The 18,153-nt window shown below is 37.2% G+C and overlaps 1 protein-coding gene and 1 pseudogene across 1 annotated transcript in view; both read right to left on the bottom strand.

The window, feature by feature from the left end:
• SLC9A9 (solute carrier family 9 member A9) overlaps positions 1 to 18,153 on the bottom strand; it is a 546,145-nt gene that overhangs the window by 214,322 nt on the left and 313,670 nt on the right. The gene's annotated exons all lie outside the window — the stretch shown is intronic.
• LOC133093656 (eukaryotic translation initiation factor 4 gamma 2-like) lies at positions 12,021 to 14,393 on the bottom strand (annotated as a pseudogene).

Genomic DNA, 18,153 nt, shown 5'->3' with positions numbered 1-18,153 from the left:
AGATCCAGGTGCTGGCTGATTTGGTTCTGGTGAGGGTCCTCTTCCTGGTTTGCAAACAGCAGCCTACTTGCTGTATCCTTACATGGCAGAGAGAGAGAGAGATCTTCTCTCTTGTGTCTCTTTTTTCTGAAGGCACTAATTCCATTCATGAGCACTTCACCCTCATGACCTAATTACCTCCCAAAGGCCCCACCTCCAAATGCCATCACACTGGGGACTAGGACTTCAACAAATGAATTTGAAGGGGGTTAGGGGGAGACATGCAGTCCAGAGCAGCTACCCAGTTTTTGACATTAATAATCACATATCAAGGCTAAATTCATAGGGCTTCTCCCTCTCCAGTCCCCATCCCAAGTGTATTTTACTCTAGAGGGGACATTTTTCTGACTAGGATCCATTCAGCCTCTTGTTAGTGGTCATACCCCAATTTGCCTCTGGGGTCCACCTCTTTCCCCACGCTCAGCCCAGCGTGTTTGGTTCAGAAATGTGTGTGATGAATTCAGCAGTTATTAGCTGGAGTTAGGACTTCTGATTGTGAGACATTAAAAAAAAAAAGTAAGCTAAGGAAACAAAGGATATGTTTGTATACATATGAATCCATCGTGTATTAACATATACATATACATATACACATAACTTGCACTCCACTTTATAGACATTTGACATTCCTCTTAAATTTTGTTTTTTACCATGAACATGTTACTTTCATAGCTTAAAAAACTGAATTAAATTATAACAAAAATTTTAAAGTGGAATAAAATACTTCCCAAATGTTTTCCTTCTTTAGCCTTGCTCAAGCACCAACTCTTCATCTTTTTACTTTCAGGAGTTTATCTATTTCTAATATTTTTCTTATTTTCTTTAAAAATTGTTCTTGAGTGCAGGAAAATACAAACAACAACCAAAAAAAGCACTTATCTTTTTGTGGAACATCTTTTTCAGTGATCTCTTTATTCACAGATCCATAGATTATATAGACAACATGCATAATGTTACATAAATCTGACTGTATTTTTATATAATTTACTTTAATTAACTCAGTAATATTTCACAAGCCTCTTTCCATGGCAATAAAGCTCAATCTACTGAACAATTTTTAATGGCAGCACAATATCCCTTTGTATCTTCATACCCAATTTTATTTCACTGTATCTATTATTACCCATTATTAGACATTTGGTTGCTTCAGATTTTCCCCTTATAAACAATGCTGCACTGAGCATCTTTATACAAATCTCTCTCCCCAGCTGAGTGATTACTCCTTAGGTGAAATTCCTAGATATGGGTTACGTCTGTCAAAGGATATATATTAATTTTTCTTTTTCAACATACTACCAGTCTGCCCTTCAGAAAGATTATACCAATTTACATCTCTAATAATGGTGTAGAGGCTGCCCTTTCCTCACACTCTTGCCAAAATTAATTTTTATCCATTTAAAAAAATCTTTGACAATCTAATAGACTCACTTATTTTAAATTGTAGATGGTTGTTAGCATTTTAAAAAAGATTCCCTTCATAGCAAGGCAGCAGCACTGATTAGCACTCCTTTGTCTATTTATATCATGTAACAACAATCCTCTGAATGAATAGGCTTCATAATAACTTCCTTCTCAGGGCACTTAATGAAAATGTGTGGGCAAATTCAACTTTGTGTTTCACATGCAAAAATCTCCTGAAGACATGTTTCAGAAAGAGAATGTACATTAAGGCCAAGCTGACAGAAGCAACCAATTTGACCATTAAACCTTCATTGCCTGAGTCTGGCCCAGAGTAGTCAATTACTGAGGGAATAGATTTACTGGTCAATTTTAGAAAAAAGAAAACAGAACAAACTCCACCCCCAAACCAATAATAATAATAATAATAATAAATGTCAAACTAGTTAATTCAGTATTTAATATGAATAACCTCGAATCTACTTCCTTCCCACTCAGGGTCAATGAAAAATAACTTGAGTCAACATTTTATTTATCCAGTACAGTAAGCAACATTTGTTTTATTTCCCTTAATTCACAGTTTGTGAGCCTGTGGAGGGGACCCAGGTTAAAAGTAATATTTGCTTAGCAAAGCTTTTCTTTAGGAGAAAACAGCACGTTTAATAGGGCAAGCAAGACTTGCTTTAATAGGGCAAACTGCATAAGAGGACAATCTGTGTTTAAAAACTCTGAAAGTTCATGGTAACAACTTACATGTTAAACAACTTAATCTGGTCAGCAAACCCTGTTCTCTAAAGACTTATTCGATACTATGTTTTTCAGTTGGTGTTACTTACTGTACTAACTAGAAAGTAAGAAAAAGTCGTATCTGTTTTATAAAATATGTTTATTACTAATTCTGATTGACTTTTTCTCCTATTAGTAAAAGAATGAAACAACCATATTACTGTGGTTCATGTACAGAAATATTACAACAGTTCACTATACCCTGCTTAACTAATACTAATTAAATTCACATGAACTCCTCAATATGGCTTTTATTTGACTTTAAGTTTGTTTCAACATATTGACTTTCATTTACTTGGCCAAGTAATGCACTGATATTCATTTTAATTGGGATGTTAAAGAACCTACAAAACTATAATAAAAGTGAAAGGAAATAAAGAACTAAATATATTCTTTTATTTTCCCCATAATTTTGTCCTGGGATTTTTTGTTTGTTTGTTAATAAAATTTGCCCTTATTCCTAACTGGGAGTCTTCTTTAGAGAATATCTCAGATTTCATTTTTTTATACATTATTGGGTATATCTATAACTACTCTGAACAAACTGGAATACAAGTAAACAATTTTTATTCCTATATTGGGGGATTTGCAAACAAACATTACAATATATTCTATTAAAATTATAAACTTTTGCTCCTGGGATTCTAATATTTGCTTAGTCCCAAGTCCTGAGGAAATATGTTCAAGGTGAACCCAATAATTCCTGTGGGCTGTACAGGTAGCATAGGACTTGAATTGTGCTGAAGACCTGTGACCTTTACCACCAGGACATAAGGGATCTGAAAGCTTTGTTGCCAGTCAAGGTCATGGTTCCCAGAGTGAAGCCTCTCCTTAGGAAGCCGAAGATCTATAGTTACAAATAAGTACAAGTGCAATCCTTTGAGACCCTCTTCTAGATTTAGGACACTGTAATAATATCAGTATTACAACTTCTAAAATAGTAATAATGCTAATGGGACTCATTTTTTTAGGGCTTAACTTGTGCTAGGGAATGAGTTAAAGGCTTTTGCTTACTTTAAACATTTTTAGCAATTCATGTCATTATGAAAAGAAAACTCATAAATTGATAATATTATTTCTATTTTACAGTTGGGGAAATTGCACTCAACCATAGTAATGCATTTGCCCATGTAAAGCACAATAAAGGGAAGAACTGAGTTGTCCTGAGTTTTGTCCAAGGCCCATGCCACTTCTGCCAGACTAGGCTGCCTCTCCATTAGACAAGATTCAGGTTCAGGGACAGCAAGAAGTTTGTAATATAAGTATTGGTGAATATTTGTAACACATTACAGTCTGCAAAGTATAGTTTCATTCATATATACATCCTGTTTGATCATCAGAGCAACTCTTGGTTGGTAGGGAAGATATCTGTGACTCTGACTACATTGTTTTTCAAGTAAAGAAACCCGAAAGGTAAATTTCCTTCTACCCAACTAGTGGATGCAGGGGGTGACTTGAGGTAGGGGATACTTATCCCCCCGCAATGTCTATTACCATCCGCTCACCAAAGTCAATTCTTCCAACCCTTTCCCTCCTCTCAAAATACAAAAAGTAAAAACAAAGGTCTTGCCATGCATTTGTAACTTCAAGACAAATCTCCTTCCCAATCACCCCTTTCCCCTTAGAGAAATTCTGGACTTTTCACTGTGCCTTATATAATGATTGTATATGGTTTTATATATATATTATGATACATATATATATATATCTTTATATCTCTATCTATCTATCTATGGCCTAAAATAAGACAAACTTCATGCAATGTCTCTGCCCCATTTGCAGGAGGTGGACTCCAAATCCAAGATCAAATTCTTCAAGGTTAGGACTATACAGGCCCCGAAGTAAAGAAGGTTCAGAGAGCTCCTTTACTGAGCTAACCAAGCTGGTGCAAATGATTTTCAGCGCTTGATTTGGGTATTTTGAGCATGTCGGCTATCTCCCGCGTGGTATAACATTGATTGCTCTCAAGTAATGTCTCGATTTTATCACTATCAACTTCAACTGGTCTACCCAACCGCGGAGCATCATCCAGCGAGAAATCTCCAGTGCGAAACTTCGCAAACCGCTTTTGACGCGTTCAATCGGTCACAGCACCTTCTCCATACACCGCACAAATCTTTTTTTGCATCTCAGTTGCGTTTTTACCTTTCTTGAAATAAGAAAGCATAGTATGCTGAAAATGTTGCTATTTTTCTTCCATCTTCAATATTAAAATGGCTACACAAAAATTCACCAATTTTGATGTCTTTTTAAAATGCATGCTGATAATGACAGCTGTCGCATACAATCTAACAAAATTGTTTCGAATGAAGTTAAAGACAGCTAAGTGCTACTAGAGCCATCTTACAGAAAAAAAAAACAAATGAAACTTTTGGCCAACCCAATATTTCTTTGTTTGAGAATTCTTGGGTTCCTTATGCACTCCTGGCTGCTACTCAGCTCTCTCCCGTCCCCTGAATTTTTCATTGTTTTCTTTTAAACTTAATTTGACTTTTTAAAAACATGAGAATTTCAAAAGCACAGCCTATAAAAACACAACAGAACACATTTTAAGAAGATGAATAGGCATCATTAAGTAAGTAAAGCTAATATAGGAAACAAATATAGTTACAGTTACAAGGAATTGAGCTTCATTAAACTGAATAAATACTATAGCCAGATTTTCTTGAAATCCTTGAGCTTATAACTTAAGGGGAAGGTTATTTTCTATGAATTTGCTAAATTACTTTAGCCAGTAAACACTGATAATAGTGTTCTTATTTCTGGAGGTTTCCCAGTTTTGATTCTTCCTTTTTTGGGGGCTATTAAGGTAAAAGTGTAGAGTTTTGTAAGGTTGCATTTAAGTTAATACACTATTAGGTTAAGAATAACTTCTCAAGTCTGCAACTTCAAAGTTCTTATTATCATGATATTGGTCAGGAATATTGGTTCCCCAAATAAGACTGGCCTTAGATCTATTTTGATGAATTTAAACACACACACACACACATGCACACACACAGGCACACCGCAATATAGGAACACAAATTTCAAAGGTAGAGTCACCTTGTGATGTATGTAGTCCAGACATCTAACCAATGCTTGATTGCTCCAACACTCTTGTTAACGGGCTCTCCAGCTTATAACTGAACACAGCCAAAGGCAGAAACCTCACCACTTACCAAGGAAGCAAATGGCATGTTTAGACATCTATAACTGTAAGAAAATCTTTCCTTATGTTGAGCTGAAATTTCGTTCTCTATCACTTTCAACTACTTCTCCTACTTCTACTTCTTTAGCTCATAAAAAAAATAAGTCAAGTAGGGTATCATTTTATTCCATACTGCTTTGCTCTAACAGCAGAAAGGGGATTTCTATCAGAAGAGTTGCAGTTTAGGCAATTTTACAGTGTAGGCAGCAAACGCCACTTTTCATCCTATAGTCTTGTTAGTCTTGAAAGTAAACATTTTGCTAGGAGTTTGTGGTTGGCACGTGGAGCCTCTAGTCTAGAATACCTGCAAAGGCTTGGGGGGCTAGAGTAACCAGAATTATGTTCAAATAAGTGTTCTCCAGAAGGATCTTCTCAGCAAATCTAATAGTACTGGCCTTTAGGAGAAAAAAAAAAAAAAGGAGACGGCATAACATAATTTCTCGGTGGTTTGGCCAACAAATAAATTAGCTAGTTGAAACAATATATTTTCTTTGAAGAAATTAAAACCATGCTTTAAAAAAATCTCTTAATGAAAAAACCAAGAGAAACATTGATATTGTTAGGCATTGGTATAAAAAAATTCACACATTATCAAAATTTTTAAAGGTCAATATCCCATTTCTTCTACTTTTTCATTTAGTTATTCTTAATCTCTTTTCTTATTCATCTTGTGTGTCTTTTTACCTTTATAATTAGCCTATGCTGAATTCTTTCTTGAGCGGGAGTGTGAAGAATGTACACAAAAAGGAAGATTTCTAATGATGTCATTTCTTTAGGTCTCTGAGTTGAATACCAATACCCCAGCCCTTGCCACTGATCTGAGTGACAACCACCCACAACAGGGCTGAGGATATATTGCTCCATCCACCATGAGAATACTGTGCTCTTTCTACATGAAGATTGGCCACTGGCAACGTACAGTATATTGAGCCCCAAACACTGTGAGCTGTGTTTGACTTCTTCCTGCCATCCCATTTCCTTGATGAAAGTGTTACAAACTAAAATGCCTAGGATTAAGGACATTACTCAGTGTTGTTTTATGATCAGCTATTTCACAATGTAATGCATAAAATATCAGGACAAATGCAAAACACTAGAGCCAAACCGGTATTCACTGAGAAAGGCTTTGCCTCAGTATTTCAGATTGAGAAGTTGAAGCATGTGTTTGGAATAACACTTAGTTGTAAAGCTAGCTTGAAAATTTCCAGAGATTCTTTGCTTCATGTTATGTTACACCTAATAAACACTGTCATTTATGTTAGTGTATCTACCATATTTGAATTCCTTTGATAAACTTTCTGAATTAGATAATTTTGAATAATTTACTGTAATGGTACGACAGTAACCAGAACTTCTCAGAAAAAACTATTTTACCACCCTTACCCCATCTCCTATTTTTGAGGGAAAGTAATTTGAAGACTAGTTCAACTGATTTGCTATCTAACCTGACCAAACTCTTTGTTCAACTTTTCCTTTTGCTTTGAGGTCATCTCTTGTACAATACATGGAGGTAGGTTTTTCACAATTTAGAATGTAAAGAGGTATATATTTTTTCTTATGTATTTCAATCTGATTTTAAGTCTGATAGAAGTATATAACACAACTTTATATTACATGTAAATGGTAATATTCAAACTCTTAATTTTTTGTTTTCCAGATGGTTAAAGAGTTCATTGATTTGACTGACAAAGAAAAAAATCACAATGAAGGGTTAAAAAGCATTTTAATTATGAAGAAGATTTTGAATTCAATTTCTGAACTATGGTGGATTGGATTATGGAAAGGCATTCAATAGAAGGTTTGAAGCTTAGAGTAGAACATTGTGCTAAACATGATAAGAAATTGGAACATGTGCAAGAGTCTTTATAAATCAGAGAAATCAATGAAAATGAGACAAAAATATATGACAACTGAATAATGCCATGTAATTAGAAAACAGCTGCCAAATGATTTTTATGAAGGCACGAATATCACTAAATCAATAGCTGATGAAAATTAAGTTTGCTTGACTTGTTGCTTTGTAATGGAGAGTTAAAATGTAGTGAATGTAGATTGTCAGTGCTTGTATTGAACTCCAGAAAACTCTTATTTTACACCGATTAACTTTGTTGAGCTTCTTTTTCAGCAAGATTTATAAAGCTCCCTCCCTGAAGCCTCTCTGTATTGAAGCTACTGCACACCCTTGACAATATAAGTAAAATGTCAAAAATTATGCATGATTACAGTACGTGAATGTATTTCTCTTTGTTTCCAAGGAAGGCAATTATGTTTTCACATTAAAACCAGGCATGCATAAATCGATTCTGAATGAGAGTTTTAGCTTTGACTTACTTTGGTGGTTTGGAGCTAATTTTATTTTTGTTCCAAACTCTTTGGGTACTTCGGAGTTACCACACAAAGATCCCTCAGAAAGTTCTCTTGGGCTACATGTGTATTTTTGATGATATTCAGAATGAGTTTGTATGCAAAACAAATCATATTCAAATATCGAGGGAAAGACTCAGCTGTAGATATGCCCTAGAAGATCTTAATCAGTCTCTACTCTCTAGTTTAACCCTCCATTCTTTTTTACCACGTAAATTTTTAGGCTTAATGAGAGTCAGTTCCACTTGTTCCAAAGTCTGTTTATCTTTGCTTTAAATTGGTATTTGTAATTGTTAATTTAACTACGTAGATTAAGTGTGACTATGAAAGAAAGAGTTGATGCTTTTCAAAACTAAGTTAAATATGTAGAAAAGACTTGGTAAAATTTAGTTGCATAGAAAATGCTACTAAATTAGTGGTGAGCAGGACAACTATAAAACGTTTAAATACAGAAAAATTCTTAACGTATATGCTTTGCCGATGTCTTTAATTCTTGGCTCTGAACTAAAGACACAGAAATAGAAACTGGAAGTTCTGGTAGATATATTTTGGGTGTGCTTTGTGCAAGAAAGGCATCCGAGAACCCTAAGATTCAAAGAAAAAGCATTGAATCTTTATCAAAAGATTGGCAAATGAATATGCATTTATGTAAGTGACGATTAAATGTTGGAGGTATTTGTATCACTTTAAAATGATTCCTTGCTTTAACTGACTTTTCCATTAATTGACTGATGCTAATTTTGTTTTAGATAAAAGTGGTGCCTGTTTTTCTCTCTTTTAACACTTTTTTTGTATTTAATATTTCCATTTGATTATTTTTTACAACATCTTGTACCTGTTCCAAATTACTAATATTCTTCTTTATCTCTTTAAGGATACTAATTATGTGTATTTTAAATTGTTGGCTTGCCTTTTCCAATAGTTTTGCTTCTTGTGGTCTATGTCCAGATTTTGGTCTCTGTTTTAAGTGGTTGTGCTTATTGGGCATTTTGTTATTTTGGCCTGTGAGCCCATATTTTCCTGGGGTCAATCCTGTCTGCCAATGTTATGAGGAAATGTTACGAGGGACACACACTAGAGTGTTCCTTCAGTGATTTTTAGGAGATGAGCAGGGATGAGCTCCAGGGTGGAGAAAGCCCTCAGCACCATCAAACTTTTGATCACCCCCCAAAAATGAATTGGTTTCACTCCTCTGGCAATTCCTCTGTCAGGGATTCACCCTTAAACCCTTAGAACATAGCAACACTGGGAAGAGGCAGTCTCTCTAGGTCATTTTCCATCATCCTGGGGGTTTGGAGGCACAGGAGATGGAGGACAGAGGATGCTCAAAGGCAGGGCAACTGGTCATCCTGCACTTTTATCAACTTCTTCACTGCCCAGATGCTACTTCCAGGGCTACCACAATGGATGCTCTAGGCTATTGCAATGAGGCAGGCGAAGATCACCCCAAAACAATAAGGGCAAGAGGCAAATGCAGAAGTTAAAATCTCTAACTGATTCTCTCTTCGGGCTCCTGCTTTCGCTGCTGTGCAGGTGTGGCCATCCTTCATACCACTTCGACCACCTCTGGCCTCTCCAGGTATTCTTATAGTTTTTATTACTTGCTTGGTTCCATGTTTTCTCTCAATTACGTAGTTTATCCAGGTTTCATTTGGGAAGAAGGAGTCAGCAGCTGAAGCTAGTTTGCTATCTTGTCATCACTGAATTTTGTATTATTTTTAAAGTTAAAGTTACTGATTGAGAATGATAAATGGTATTGAAGTGTTCTCCTCCATAGGGGTTTCTGAGTTTAATTTGCGTCAAACTACTGAAAAGGCAAAACTGGGGATATGAGGTAGTCTATGGCCTATGCCCTTGGCCTCTCTGTGTGTGGCACTTCCTCCCTTTCCATGGGTGAGGAAATCATATATTTCAGACTTTTGGGGACCGACCTATTTTCAGACACTTTGTTCTTTTGTCCCCATCTAAGTACTATTGTGCTTTTCTATCCTCTATTCTATTTTTGGTTTGGAAAACAAAGTTACTCTACCCCAAGAGATTTCATTCCTTGTACCCCTTATACTTCAGACGCCAAATATCCTAGAATCTTGACTTCTGGAAAATCAAACCGAAAATTCAGAAAAATGGATAAGTCACAAACAAGCAATTTCTTAAAGAAGATATACAGATGACCCCAAAACTAATCTATAAGTTTCAGAAGGGCACCTAGCACATTTGTTGTGTTTGTCACTGAACACCAACTCCCAGCAGAGAGCTTAGCATATCATAATGCTCAATAAATATCTATTGAATAAACAAAGTGAATAAAAAGGGAACTCTAAGGAATTGCCTGTGTCACTGTAAGTTTGCACAATCTTCCTTCATGGAAATTTAAGAAAATATAATAAAATTTATAAGATGTAAAACCTAAATCTGAACAATTCTACTTCTTGGAATTTTTCCTAAGCAAATAATGTGACAAGTATACATAGATTACATCAAGATGTTCATTGCTTAAAATAAAAAGATATGGAAGACAACCAAAACATACATCAAAAGAAGAATACTTAAACAATTTAAAAGGGATTACACTTCTGAAGGTTCACTGCCATGTATGATGTTTCCTATGGCTTTTTACCAGATACATTTTATCAGATAAAGGAAATTCTTCCCTTCTATACTTTGCCAGGAATTTTTAAAATAAATATTTGTTGAATCTTTCATATTCAGTGCTTTTTCTAAATCTACTGAGATATTTTCTTTTCATTTGTTTATGTGGTAAATTATACTTACAATATTTTAATATTAGAGCATTCTTACATTCCTGGGACAAACCCAGCTCAGTCATAATGCACTTTTGTTTTACATTGATGAATTTGGATTGCTGATATTGTTTTCACAATCTTTGTATCTATGTTCATAAGTGAGATTGGCATACATGTTTCATTTTTATTACTGCCATTGACTGGTTTTTATTTCAGGAGTATTATAATAGTGTCATTAAATGACTTGGGAAGCATTCCTCCTTTATCTTTTTTCTTAAAAGGTAAGTATAAAATTGAATGATCTGTTTCTTGAAAGTTAGATAGAACTCACCTATGGAACAATCTGGGCCTTGGTTTTTTTTTGGTGAATGGATTTTTAGCAACTGATTCAATTTCTTTAATGATTATAGGTCTACTTAATTCTTTTTCCCCTTCAGACAGTTTTTTTTTTTTTTTTCGAGTATCACAATGTTTATTGATAGATACAAGTATATAAAATCAGGGCATGAACATGACTTGATAAATTAAGTAGACTTAATTTCAATACTATAATAAGAGGGACCAATTCAAATTCTCACCATTTGTTTCACACCCACAAAGACCACTTCAAGGGCATTTACGATCTCTCAAAACTGATCAGTTTTGTGCAAGTAAACCATGTTTCTTTTAAAAAGACTTGTGCACTTGCCCAGGCTCAAGGATATTAAAATCTAGCACATAAAGCCCTTTACTAGAGGTAGAAATACAGGCAATAACACTATTACGGCAGCAACCATCAATTACAGTTAAGCATTTTTCTGTAACAACCAAATGGATAATCAAATATTGCAACAACTCAAGTATTACTGAGCAAAGTGCATTTCTACAGTATTCAGTGTTGCTCTTCAGTTTTCTAACTTAAAACAGCCTATCGGGCTTCCCTGGTGGCGCAGTGGTTGAGAATCTGCCTGCCAATGCAGGGGACACGGGTTCGAGCCCTGGTCTGGGAAGATCCCACATGCCGCGGAGCAACTGGGCCCGTGAGCCACAACTGTTGAGCCTGCACGTCTGGAGCCTGTGCTCCGCAACAAGAGAGGCCGCGACGGTGAGAGGCCCGCGCACCGCGATGAAGAGTGGCCCCCGCTCGCCATAACTAGAGAAAGCCCTCGCACAGAAACGAAGACCCAACACAGACAAAAAAAAGAAAAAACAAAACAAAACAGCCTATGATAACTGGCAGCAAAGAAGGTCCTTGCGATAGACTGCCTCTGCTTGAGAACTTGATGTAATTATTGCATGCTGCTAATATACTATCTAAACATTAAAGATACTCCTAAAATATTTGACGGTAGACTATGATTAAGACATTACACAACAAAAAAACCTTATGCAGAAAGAAATCCTAACTGACGTGCTTCTGCTTTAAATATTGTGAAAATGCTACAGTGGAATGAATTTTCGTAGTGGTTAGGTCAAATGCAGTTACATCATAGCACCAGTATGTTTTGCACAATTTAAGGCTTTGGCTGGTTTTTTTAGTCAGCTTCTTCCTCTGATTCTTCTTCTCCAGCAGTTTCTAGCCAGGTTAGCCACTGATTCACCTGGAACAAAGCCTTGCCTTTCCCTGGAAACTCTTGGGTTATATCTTCTTTCCAAGCCAAGAAAGCTTCTTCTTCAATAATCTCCATGTCATAGAAGTGAACAAAATGTGAAGTAACATGCCTTTCAGGAAGTTGCTATTGTAGCAGTGCACCTGAAGAGCATAGAGGGCACTGACTTGTAGATCAGCGTGATCATGAAGGAATTTCTGCATTACTGGCTTGAAGGAAAGAAGCAATTGTTTTTCCTGCTCTAACTGTTCTTTGGAAGGAGCAGAGGAAGAATCTGTTTCATCACTGGGTGGGTTTACTTCACTAGAAACGTACTGTAAGAAGCTAGTCATTAAGATGTTCACAAATCCTTTATCTACATGAAGTTTGGGAGAGATGTTATCTTTAATCCACTTATACATGGTTTGAGGAGATGGATCCAACTTTATTTGCTTTAACAGTTCCTTCTCCAATTGGAGGAGCGGGAGTAAGAAACTGTCCCTTTCCTTCCAAGATCTCCAACATGCGGTCCTTATTCTGGTCAATTTCTGGGAGCATTTTCTGCATATTGACCTTGCTTTGTTGGAAAAGCTCTGTTAACCATTCTCGAGCTTGTAATTTAGCTAATTGCTGAAGACAAAGTAAGAAGAGAGGAAAATGGGTGCCACTTTCCAGTGGTTGAGCTAGTTCTGAAATGCTGCAGCTCCAAAATGATAGCACGAGCTGCAAACTGTGCTAAATATGATTTCACCAAGGGGATGTCAACCTCCAGTTTGGGGCACTGGTCCAATACATTAAGGAAAGCCTGCATGAAGTTGTCACTTGTGGCTATCCCTTCCTGTTTGAGTAAACTGATCACAGAACTTGCTTTTTCTTTATCTTCATCACTTCTGTCTAGTGACAGGATGATTACTTTGCTTAACATCTCGGGGAGAAAATGTTTAGGAGCCCTCATCTCTCTTACACCATTGACAGCTTCGTTTACATTTCCACTATTCAAATATTCGGTTACGACAGTTTCGGTTAATTTAAGCAGCTCTTCCTTTGATGGTGGTGGCTTTTTACTGGTCTTGGCAGGCTTTTCCTGAATAAGTGGTGGATTAGTTTTGAGACCAAGCTGAGGTGTCTGTCCCAGAGGTGGTGTTTGAGTGAGTGGTGGTTGTGCACTAGGAGAAATCATAGTTATCTGGCACTTGATTTTTATTCATTAGGAAAGACTGAGCAGGCCTCAGGCTAATCTCATTTGCATTAAGCTGTCCTTAGAAAACCAAGGTGGCATATCCTTCGACTGTCCTTGCAGCTGGGATAAGAGTCCCTGACTCTCGTTATGGTAGAGCTGGTTTAGCCCCTGGTTTTCATAAACTTGCCTCCCATCTCCCTAAACTGCGATTGTGTGGGAGGCATGATGTGTCCCCCATGGCCATTGAAGAGTTGAGTTGAACGATGATGCCCCAGGGTGGGTGAAAATCTATCCTGGATAACTCCTGGACCAGTACCAACTCTGCTACCTGGCATTTGTCCAAACACATCAGCAGGTCCTCCAAGTGCATCCCTATCCATTTTCATCCTGGGTGGCATGAACGGTCCCTCCAGAAAGAAGTCACTTCTCATCCCTTGAGCCATAGGAGCAGGAATAAACACTCCTAGATCTTTTAATGCATCTTGATGGATTTGATTGATCGTCTTTGTTCCATTGTCAAGAAAAGCCTTGCGAGGAACTCAATGGTGTTCTCTCAACTCTACAGTATCCTGCAGCGGCAATTCCTTACTTAACATCAAGGAGCACATTCGGGCAAAGTACTGATCCACTAAGGACTTGGCTTGTTCATGGTCTAACCTAGGTCCCACTGTCCTCATTATCTGACAGAGGCACTCTAAATCCTCTCCCATATCTTTGAGTTGGACTCTCTTCTTTTTTTCCAAAAGTGTTTTGATGCACTTATGAAGGATAGATTCATGAATAAGATCAAGCTTTCCAAGTTCTCCAATGAATTTGATGTTCCCCAACATCTTGATCTTAGCAATGGCTCTCTGTTCCTCCTCCTCGGGGAGGAGGGGATTTTCATGCTTATCACAGACATCAACATTTCTGGTTCGGTTTTCAAATTCATCTTGTAATTTGGAAATTAGGAGGCGTCTGAATGTTGTGCTTTGCTTCTGTCCTGGTTGACCCTCTGCTGCTGGACCATCAAAGTTTGGTGCATCTTCTGCCAATCACAGACATAGCTGAGCATACAGTGAGCTATATTTTGGCTCTTCTAGGGCTTTGTCCACAATCAGCAGTATGACCCCTTAAAGGATGAGTTTAGACTCTACACCCACATTGAGGAACTCAAGGCATAGCTTGTCAAACTTCTCAGGAGTAAGCTTATTTAGTATGCCTCTTACTTTCCTGAAGATTGCATCATGTTCTTCTTTTTTTTTTTTTTTTTTTTTTTTTTTAAACTTTGGGTTTATTTATTTATTTATGGCTGTGTTGGGTCTTCGTTTCTGTGTGAGGGCTTTCTCTAGTTGCGGCAAGCGGGGGCCACTCTTCATCGTGGTGCGCGGGCCTCTCACTATCGTGGCCTCTCTTGTTGCGGAGCTCAGGCTCCAGACGCGCAGGCTCAGTAGCTGTGGCTCACGGGCCTAGTCGCTCCGCGGCATGTGGGATCTTCCCAGACCAGGGCTCGAACCCGTGTCCCCTGCATTGGCAGGCAGATTCTCAACCACTGCGCCACCAGGGAAGCCCATGTCGTTCTTTTTCATTTGCGGAGTTGTTTGCTGCGGAGTTGTCATCTCGTCTAGTGCTTGATGCAGGAATCCATTTCTGAGCGTTTTGCCCTGGGGTTTTCCCCAGGAACTCGCTGTTGCCAGCAGTCTTGGGGTAGCGCTGAGGTGCACCCTTACTTCCTCCTCCGCCCGAAGAAGCACTGAAACGAGAAGCAGCCGCTTCTACCATCGCACTCTCCACTTTGGCAGCTTGACAATGCAGAATCTTCAAAAGAATAATATTAATGCATGGGGTGGGGAGAGAAGGGGATGGGAGAAGTGAAAAACCTTCACCGAGAATTCAGCAGCTGCCCCTGCAGCTGTCTCCTCAGGATCCAGTCGTCCGGGACGGGGAAGGGAGGGGGAGGGGAATGGAAAACAAAAAACGGGGAGCCCCTTCAAACAGTTTTGGTAAGTTATATGGTTCTAGGAAATTGTCCTTTTCACCTAAGTTTTTAGATTTATTTGCATCGATTGTGTATGACATCTTCTTATCTTTTTAACCTCCACAGCACCTATGGTAATGTCCTCCTTTTCTTTTCTAACATTGTTAATTTTTGTTGGTTTTTTTTTTTGCCTTATCCAGATTGTCTATTTTATTGGGTTTTTTCCAAAGAAACAATTTTTGGCTTTGTTGATCCTCTCTATTGTAGTTTTGCTTTCTATTTCTTTTCTTTCCTTTTTACTGCTTTTACCTTTATTTTTTACTTAATTTTGTTCTTTGGACTTGTTCTGCTTGTTCCTTTTCTTAACTCTTAAACTGATATTTTTACTCATTAAATTTAAATTCTTTGTAGTTTTTAACATAAACATTAAAGGATATAAATGCTCTAATTTCATGTCAATACTACATTTAATTAGTTGAAAATTTTGATGTGCAGCTTTAATTGTATTTCTTTTGTAAAATTAAATACAATTAAACAAACAATACATAAATATGCTTAGAAATCATTAGAACATTTCAGATGATAGAGTCCCCTTTGACTATTCCTCCTGGTCCCTCCCACATCCATCCCATGTAGTCCATTTTTATCTAGAAAGGTATTCTCATTAAAATATATTTTTTGTACATGTTTTTCAAAAACAGTATTATTTTGAAAATATGATAAAGGAAAATATAGTATCATTTAAAAAATTTGCTGGTTGTAGGTTTACACATGACTAATTTAATAGATACTACAAAATTGCCCTCTAAATTAGTATATTTTTTACCTTTTCATGAGCAGTTTATTAGAATATCTGGTTCCCTAAAACCTTAAAACACCTAGCCTGGTCAACATTTTAAAATTTTGTCAATCTCATGAATATTATCTTATTATCATTTTATTTGTCGCCCTGATTAATAGGGAGTTTGGGCAACTTCTCATGTTTATTGACCAATTGGAATTGCTGTTCAATGACTAGCCTATCTTTTTCTTTAACCATTTTCTTTAGATTTTTGTTTAAAATTATTCTTGTTATATATTGAGTAGACAATATGGAATACTTATAACCATGAAATATAAAAATAGATAATATAACATATGTCTACACATTCCCCATACTGTTAAAGAAAAAGAACATGGCCTTTATACTTCAGAATTGCTCTCTGCTCCTCTGTGATCCCATCCCTTCCTTTCTGTCCCTGTGGTAATCACTATCCTAAATTTTGTGTACCTTATGGCCTTGTTCTTTATACTTTTTCTGCAAATCTTAATATCTGTAAACAATATATTATTTTGTTGTTATGTTTTTCAAATTTATATAAATGAAATCACATTGAATATATAGCTCAATATTTTGTTTTTGAGATTCATCGTGTTGTTTTGCTATAGTTCTGATTCATTCATTTTCCCAGCTATATGATATAAGAAATGGAAATGCAGTTATCCATTCTACTGTTGATGAACATTCAGGTTGTTTCCAGTTCTTTGCTTTTACAAACGGTGGAACTTTGATTATTCTTGTACCTGTCTCCTAATGCAGGTATGAAGCACTTAACCAGAGAGTATCTACTAGGAATGGAACTGCTAGGTCACAAGGAACATCGATCTTTTGCTTTACTGGTACTGTCAAATTGCTTCTCAAATTTACACTCCCACCAGCAATGTGTAAATGTTCCAGTTGCTCCACACTCTTGCCCAAACTAGGCATTCACTCATTCATTCATTCATTTATACATTCACTCAACAAAAAGTTATTGAGGACTTACTATGTACCAGCCACTATTCTAGGTGCTGGAAATGCAGTAGTGAACACAACTGACAAAAACACTTGCCTTTTGGAACTTAAATTCTGTAGAGGAGACATTAAACAAGATAAACAACTAAAATATATAGCATATTAGTGATATGAACTAAGGTTAAAAAAATAAAGCAGGAAGGGAGATATAAAATATCAAGGTTTTTTTTCCCCCTCCAAGGAGTTCACTCTGCTGCCAGGGAGATGAGAGCCACAGCTGTTAGACAGCAGTCCTGATACTCTTGCCTGCAAGAATGAAGGCTAGAGTTAACGACCCCCCTCCCCCCAGGAGAGGGCAAGCCTGATGGAGAAATATTGAGAGGGAAAGTGCAGAGGTCAGAAATGATCTGACGTGCCACGTGGCCAAGACAGGAAGCTAAGTAGGAAAAAGTAGGGTTATTCAGTGTGTTGGCTGAACAACCCCCTTCTTCTCACTGACTTTGTCCCAGAAATTTCAATAGCTCTGGATTATTTTTGGCTTTTGGTTTCCCCTCACTGGAGGCTGAAAAATTATTATCAAGGTGGATGTTGAAATTTTAGATAGAGTCCAATGAAACGATTACTGACTTAAAGTAGAGACAAAGTAAAGACCTAAAAAAAAAGTAAAGATGCAAGCCAGGTAGACATTTGGAAGAGGGACAGCCCGATTAGAGCTAGCAGCAACACAAAGGCTCTGAAGAATATCAAGGAACCCAGTGTGGTTGGAACAGAGAAGCAGAATGCAAGAGGTCAGAATGAGAACCATAAACACGGTGATCTAGGAACTTGAAGGACTTAGTGAAGGATTTTGGCTTTTACTGAGGAAGATGAGAGGCACTGGAGGGTTTTGAGCAATAGAGTGACATGGTTCTGATTATGCTTTAACACCATCCTTCTTGCTACTGTGTTGCAAATAGAAGCCAGTGATGAAGCAGAAGGGCCAGTCTGATGGTTATTGTAATAGTCCAGGTGGGAGATGTCAGTGAACCTGGACTAGAGTGGCAGTGATGCGGCTGGTGAGAGGAGAGAATATTCTGAATATATTTTTAAAATAGAAGTGAGATGATTTGCTGAAGGCCAAAGATGAAGTCAAAGATGACACAAAGATTTTGGC

Source organism: Eubalaena glacialis, chromosome 6 (assembly GCF_028564815.1).
Source record: "Eubalaena glacialis isolate mEubGla1 chromosome 6, mEubGla1.1.hap2.+ XY, whole genome shotgun sequence".
Lineage (NCBI taxonomy): Eukaryota > Metazoa > Chordata > Mammalia > Artiodactyla > Balaenidae > Eubalaena > Eubalaena glacialis.
The sequence above is the reverse complement of the archived record's forward strand: the minus strand, read 5'-3'. Positions and strand labels throughout refer to the sequence as shown.